This window comes from Camelus ferus, chromosome 5, assembly GCF_009834535.1.
Source record: "Camelus ferus isolate YT-003-E chromosome 5, BCGSAC_Cfer_1.0, whole genome shotgun sequence".
Classification (NCBI taxonomy): Eukaryota; Metazoa; Chordata; class Mammalia; order Artiodactyla; family Camelidae; genus Camelus; species Camelus ferus.
The window spans coordinates 27,741,067-27,749,058 of NC_045700.1; the positions used below are offsets into that span (position 1 = coordinate 27,741,067).

The 7,992-nt window shown below is 30.6% G+C and overlaps 1 long non-coding RNA gene across 1 annotated transcript; it reads left to right on the plus strand.

Annotated features, from left to right (window-relative positions):
* Positions 1-887: 887 nt before the first annotated feature.
* On the plus strand, positions 888-6,994 carry LOC116663618. The gene is made up of 3 exons (XR_004319846.1): positions 888-900; positions 4,768-4,777; positions 6,824-6,994. It is a non-coding gene; the product is annotated as an uncharacterized LOC116663618 (long non-coding RNA).
* Positions 6,995-7,992: the final 998 nt, after the last annotated feature.

Here is a 7,992-nt window from a genome sequence, read left to right on the forward strand (position 1 = left end):
AAAACAACAAGCATACCATTTGAAAGTCTGAAGAAATGAAGATTACCTATTAGCATTTCAACTTTTCAGCATACTAAAATTTCTACCCAATACAGTAAGAAAAAGAAAGAAATAAAACAGATTGGCTAGCAAGACACAGAATGTCATTACTTTCAGATGTTACTTTTATCTATGTAAAATTAAGAATATATCAGCAAGTTTGCTGGATAAAAAAACTTACAAAATAGTAACTCTCCTATCTACTAATAATCAATTTTGAAAAGATAAAAAGGATATCAATAATAACAAAAATTCAACCAATGATGAACATTTAAAAAATTTCATGAACAGTTATCTGAAAAAAATCATAAAATTATAAAGCTTTGCTGAGAGACATATAAAAACACATTAACAGTTACATGTTGGTTTGACTAAATACAAAATAGATGCAAATTTTCCTCCACATTAGTCTGCATCGTGTGATCCTAGTTTTTTGGGGGGAGATTGTGTTTTGAGGTCTTTTTGGTAAAATGATTGAGTTTACTGAACAGATACTTCTTTAGGGACTACCCTATGTTAAACTCTGTGGAAGCTACTGAGATACAGCAAAGCACAAAACAGAGAGATCCCTATATTCATGGAGCTGATATAAATGTTTCCAAGCTTCATAGATCTTCTAACATTTACTGTGAATGCTGTGAGAGATGATAGACACACAGGAAGTACAAGTCTAATGCTGACTCAAGAGGAGGAAGGGTGGTGAAGAGAGGGACGAGTAATACAGACTTGGTTGTCCGTACATCTTTAACTTTCTTATAAAGGTTTTTTTTTTAATTGAGTATAATTGACATACAACATATTAGTTTCAGGTCTACAATATAATGATTCCATATTTGTATATATTGCAAAATGATCACCACAGTTAAGTGTAGTTAACACTCGTCACCATACATAGTTACAAAATATTTTTCTTCTTATGATGAGAACTTTTAAGATTTACTGTTAGCAACTTTGAAATGTGCGATACAATATTAACTATAGTTCAGTTCTGTACATTACATCTCCTTGATTTATTTATCTTATAACTGGAAATTTGTACCTTTTGACTTCCTTCGCCAGTTTTGCCCACATTCTTACCCCCTGCCTCTGCAACCACCTATCTATTCTGTCTCTATGAGCTTGATTTGTTTGTTATTTTTTGTTTTGATTTTTAGATTATACATATAAGTACGACCATATGGTATTTGTCTTCATCTGTCTAACTTATTTCACTCAGCATTATGCCCTCAAGGTCCATCATGTTATCACAAATGACAAGATTTAATTCTTTTTTTTTTTGACTGAATGATTGTCCATTATATATATATTATATATATTCACTATCCATTTAGCTTTTAATGGACCCTTAGGTTACTTCTCATACTTGGCTATTTTAAATCATGCTACAATGAACATAAAGATTTTAATATCTAAAACAGTGGTACTCTGACCAGAATAAACAAAAAAGGAAGAAATAGATCCAAGTGTAAAAAATGTACAGTATGATACAGGTGACATTTCAAATTAAAATGGGAAATGATGGATTATTTAATAAATTGTGTGCAGCAATTTGGAATAAAATTAGTAACTTATCCTCATAATTTACACCAAAATAAAGATCAGATAAAGATGTAGGAATTTTTCTGACTTTATTTTGCACTGTAAAATATTTCAAACATACTGAAAGTGCAGAAAGTAATTAAATAACTTTCAATCAAATCAAATTACACAATTCTGATTTTTCTCCCACTTTGAAAAAAAGTAATACTATATTACTGACAGAACTAAAGCCCACTTTCCATCTCTTCTCCTGGCCCTGCCTCTTCAGAGACAACTACTATTCTTTAATGTGTTCATATGTATGGATGTTCTTACATATTTTCTAAATATATGTTGATGAACAATGTGTAGTATTCATTAATTTTTAAAAATCTTATATTTAAGTCTGCTGTTCATGGGTAGGTCTTAAATCCACCTGGAATTTGCTTTATGTATGATTTGAGGTAGGGATCTAATTTTATTTTTCCATGAAAATAACCTATTGTCCAGAAGAGCCCATCCTAGTCCCAGTGATTTTAATAGTATAGCTTCTGTAAGGTTTATTACCATTATCAAGTTATGTTTGTTTTGTTGCTATTGTTAACTCTTTTTTAAATTAAATTTTCTACTGTTTCTATTTATATGAAACTCTTACTATTTTTATTGTATATTTAGTTTTTAATAGACCACCTTCATGAACTATCTTATTAATTTAGTTGGTACACTTGGGTTTTTTATGTAGATAATTTTATCATTAGCGAATAATGATAATTATAATTTTTTCCTAATATTTGTATATCATAATTTTCTTATTTGATTGTATTAGCTAATGCTTACAGAATAATGTTGATAAGTGTACCTTGTTCAGTTTCTAATTAGAGTATTTGAAATGAAGTAGATAGTGAACTTTATCAAATAACTTGAGTTATTTATGTTGATAATCATATGGAATTTTTTTGACCTATTAACATAATAATATATTTTATTCAGTTTTCCAGCATAGGTATCTCATTCCCCCATGTAAACTCTTTGGTGATAAATTTGATTTGCTTATTTTTAAAACCTTAATTTCCATAAAGGTATAGTAGGACTTTGTCTTTTTATTTACTATTTTATTTCTTAGTTTCTGGGACGGTGCCTGGCATAGAGTTGACATTTGGTAAATATTTACTGAATTACTGAATAAGTAGGATTAGTTTTCAGTTTCTTTTTGTCATTGTCATGTTTTATAGCATAGTACACTGTTTCATAAAATGAATTTAAAGGCTTTTCTTCTTTCTTTAAGATCATTCAAATTATCGATATAGTACTAGAACTATCTGTTTTATTGATCTTTTTAAAGAGACAGCTTTTGCTGTGATTTTTCAAGTCTACCTTTTTAGTTTTATTTCATTTTTTTCCATTTTTATCACTATCTCTTTTTTTCTCTTTTCTTTAGGTTTATATTGTTTTCTGCTGGCTTCTTGAATTAAGTGCTTGGAATATATATTTCAAAATTTATTTTTTAATAAATAGGTTTAAAGTTCTATGTTTTCTTCTGAGATCAATTGTTTCTAGATACCCTAATTTATTATATATTTCCTATTTAATACAGGCATTGTCTAGGAAGATGCTTGTTTGTTTTTTGGGTTTTTTTTGTTCTAAAGATTTTTAGCTATTCTTTCATTGTGGATTTTTAGTCTTATTTCTCAGTTTAGATAATGTGGTCTGCATAATTTCTACTTGGGGAATTTATCGAAATTTTCTTTATGACCTAATAGATAATCGTTTTCTATGGGCATCTAAATACAAAATATATTCTCTGTTGGTAAACTTGGTATTTCTGTCACGCATTTTTGACTGCTTGATATCTGAGAGCACTCTATTTAGTTTCCTGCTATAATTGTAGATTTGAATTTTTCTCCTGGTATTATTAAACAATACGTGTGTGTCTGGGTGTGTTTACATATACATATATTGCTAATAATTTTTCTAAATATGACTAAAGTGTGAAGATTATTATATATTTTGTTGGAATTTGATTTTTCTCAATTGATACATCCTTTTTGTCCCAAGTAATGAATTTTACCTTCATTTAGAAAACTTTCTTCTGATACCTACTTACTTCTGTGAGCATTTTCATGGCTTATCTCTTTTTTAATCCTTTTATTTTATTTATTTATTTTGGGGGGTAATTAGGTTTGCTTATTTATTCATTTTTAGAGGAGATTCTAGGGATTGAACCCAGGACCTTGTGCATGCTAAGCCTGCTCTCTACCACTTGAGCTATTCCTTCCCTCACTTTCATCCTTTATTTTTCAACATGTCTCCATCATATTGATTTAGTGTGTCTTTTTAAACTAGTATTTCACTGGATTTTTTTTTCTGTTTCTTAGCCCAAGTCTGTCTTTTAATGGAGGGATAAAATTCATTAGTATGTGTTATGACAGCTGATATTCTTGCCCTGTTTCCTGCCCCATAATTGTTTAGTTTTCTACTTATTACTTTCTTGCCTATTTGGTCATCTTATTTTTTTTCCTGCTTCCTGTTGAACTAATCTGACTTTTTTCTTTATTTTGGTTTTTCTTTTGATGGCTTAGAAATTTTATATTCTGTTTAATTTTTGCCTACACCCATATGTATAAACTTCTGTCTTCTAATAAAATTTAGAGGTAATCAGTATATCCTAACAAAACAAAAACTTTACCTTGCTTGAATTTTCTCTCACATGCTCTACACCCACAGTCACTATAGATTGTTACTAAGTTTCCTTTTGCCGATATACAACTGTAAGTTTGCCTGTGGTTTTGCTCAATATTCTTTCTTGAATTACTTATCTTTCCTTCATTCTCTTCATTTTTTTTCCATATTTTAGCCTGACACTTAAACATGTAAGTGTCTAATCAGCTCTCCTGAGTGAGATCTACCATCTTATATTCCCTAGTCTTCCTCTCTCTTGATTCCCTCTCTGTTGCTGGATGCTCAAGCTCAAGTAATCATCCAAGAAAGGGTACATAGGAAATCCTTGTATGACTGGAAGTCTTTTTAGTGTACTTTGATATTTGAAATCTGCCTTTATTAGATATCTGAGTTCAAAACCATTTTCTCACAAATTTGAGATATTGCTCCATTTCTTTCAGTGTTGCTGATCAGATGAATGATATTTGACTTGTTTCTTCTTTCTCAAAGCCTGTAAGATCTCTTCTAGCAGTCCAAAATTTATTTATAAAGATATGTCTAAGTGTGGGTATTTTTTAAATCTGTTGTACTTGGCATCCAGGGCTTTTTTAATCTGAGGTCTTATATACTTTTTATCTCTGACAATCTATATACTGTTATTTCTATGATCATTTTTTTCATTATATGTCCCTACTTTTTCTCATTCTGGGACTAGTTGACTGTTTAACCCTTTAGAATCAGTCCTCTGTAACTCTTATTATATCCTTACTTTTAATTTAACTTTTTAAAGATTTTTCTCAACTTTATTTTTCAAACTCTGCTCTATCACAGTTACAACTCCTACTTTCATTCTTTCTGAAGTTATTAAATTCCCTTTTCCACTGACAGATGACCCCTCATCCTTTTTCCTTATATGTTTTTCCCTTTAAAAAAGTATTTCATTAACAATATTTTAATAAGATCTCTAGAGAAGAGATAGAAATATGGGTTCAACCTCTCATCTCATAGCAGAAACCCATCTTAACAACTTTTGACTGCCTTTATTGTTATTTTTGAAATGTGAAATATGCAATTTATGTTTTTATTTCCTCTTTGGGGAATGATTTTTAGTCTCTAGATAGTATTATTTAGTCTCTTTATCTTTAGTCAGTAGTTTCCAGTTTTATTGCTCTGTGATTAGTGTCTGGCCTATAAATTTTTTAATGAAGTTCAATGAAGTCTTCTTTGTAGTATCGAATATAATCAATTTTGATAAATACTACATGATGTTTGAAGAAAATATATTTCTGTTATATATGAAGTTGTGTACATCCGTTGTTTTTGGTTAATTCTTTGATTTACTTCTGGATGCTTGATTTGTAAAACACTGTGTAAAAGAAGTTATTTTCCCAAAACAATTATTTCCATCTTTTCATGTTTTCTTGAATTTCAAACAGCTTTGTTTTGTTTCCTTTTTCAGTGGTATGTTATTTGTAGTGTAAAAGTTCATAGTGGGGAGTATAGCCCAGTGGGAGAGCTCGTGCTTAGCACACACAAGGTCCTGGGTTCAATCCCCAGTACCTCCATTAAAAAATGTTCATCCCCCCCCCCCCCAAAAAAATATATATATATATACATATGTCCTTTTTGTAGATCTATACTTCTAATCAGTTTTTAAAAGTCCACTTTGTTAGTTAAAGTACATGTTATTTTATTTCTTCAACTGTGCAGTTAATGTTGCTACTCCTTTTTTGTTTCTATTTGCCTGATATACCTTTATCCCTTTGTCTAGTCCTTTAATTTTAAACTTTGCTTACAAATTTTTAAGATGTGAATATTCTAACATACAATTTCTTATATGGCATAGAATTGCTTTTCTTATAGCATAGAAAAAGCAGCATAGAACTTTATTTTATTGTTAGACTAGCCTAAGTGTCTTATTTTCCTAGACAAAGAACTGAATGATCTCTTTGTTGTTGTGGGGAGAAATATATTTGTTTTTCTGTTCTCTATTTTTCACACTATTTTTAGGAAAGATTTCTCTTTTTCTCTTTCATTATATCTCTCATATGTGCCCTCGAAAGTGAGAATACTTGAATTTGCCTGTGTCCATTGTGGATATGGGACATTCCCTACCATCATATATACTTAACAATGCTAGACTGTTTTTTTCCTTTCAGTTTTATTTAGATACAATTGACATAAGTTTAAGGTGTACAGCATAATAATTTGACTTATATACATCATGAAATGATTATCACACTAAATTTAGTAAATATCCATCATCTCATATAGAAACAAAATTAAATATAAGAAAAATATATTTTTCTTTGTGATGAAAACTCTTAGCATTTACTCTCTTAACATCTTTAGTATATAACAAACAGCAGTGTTAATTACATCCTTAGTACTTATTTATCCTATAACTGGGAGGTTGTACCTTTTGACCACCTTCATCCAATTCCCCCACCCCTCTCCCTGCCTCTAGAAACCACAAATCTGATCTCTTTCTGTAAGTGTGTTTTTTTTATTTGTTTTGAAGTATGATTGACCTACAACACTATGTTAGTTCCTGGTGCACAACATAGTGATTTGGTATTTCTCTACATTACAAAATGATCACAGTAAGTTAACACCTGTCACCATACAGAGATATTGCATAGTTATTGGCTATATTCTCCACACTATACATTTCATACCCATGACTGATTTATTTTGCAACTGGAGGTTTTTAATCTCCCTCACCTATTTCCCCCTCAACCTCCCTTCTAGAAACCACCTGATTATTCTCTGTATCTATAACTCTGTTTCTGTTTTGTTATATTTGTTCTCTTGTTTTTTAGATTCTTTCCATAAATTAAATCATACAATATTTGCATTTCTCTGTCTGGCTTCTCTGTCTAACTTACTTCACTTAGCATAATACCCTCTGCTCCATCTCTGCTGTCACAAATGGCAAGACTTCATTCCTTTTTATGGCTAAGTAATACTCCATTTGTGTGTATGTGATGTGTATCACATCTTCTTTATCCATTCATCTGTTGATGAACACTCGGGTTGCTTCCATATCTTGGCTATTGTATAAATAATGCTGCATTGAACATTGGAGTGCATGTATCTTTTTGAATTACTCTTTTTGTTTTCTTTGGATATATAACCAAGAGTGGAATTGCTGGATCATATGGTAGCTCAAGTTTTAGGTTTTTTTGAGGAATCTCCACACTGTTTTCTATAGTGGCTGCACCACTTTACATGTCCACCAACAGAACATGAGGGTTCCCTTTTCCCCACATCCTTGCCAATACTTGTGATTTGTTGTCTTTTTGAAAATAGCCATTCTAACAGGTGTGAGGTGGTATCTCACTGTGGTTTTGATTTTCATTTCCCTAATTATTAGTGAGTGATGTTGAGTATCTTTTCATGTCCTTGTTGGCAATCTATATATCTTCTTTGGAAAAATGGCTATTCAGGTCCTCTGCCCATTTTTTAATCAGGTTTAATATGTATGATTGTGTGAGAGAAGTCTGGTGTCAGTCTGATGTTTTTCATTTTAGATGACATATTTTTCCTACTGAGACCCATATAAGGTTTTGTCTTTCCCTTATTATTTAAATTCTATAAGTTTAAAAGTATCACCATGGTTTTCTGTGTGTAAGTCTTTTTTGCCTAAGTTTGAGTAAGTGCTTTTATTGTGAAAATCCATATTTTCCTTTATCTCAGGAAAATTTCTAGTATTATTTGACTATTACTTCAGTTTCATCTACTATCTTTTTTTCCTACTCAAATTCTTATTATATT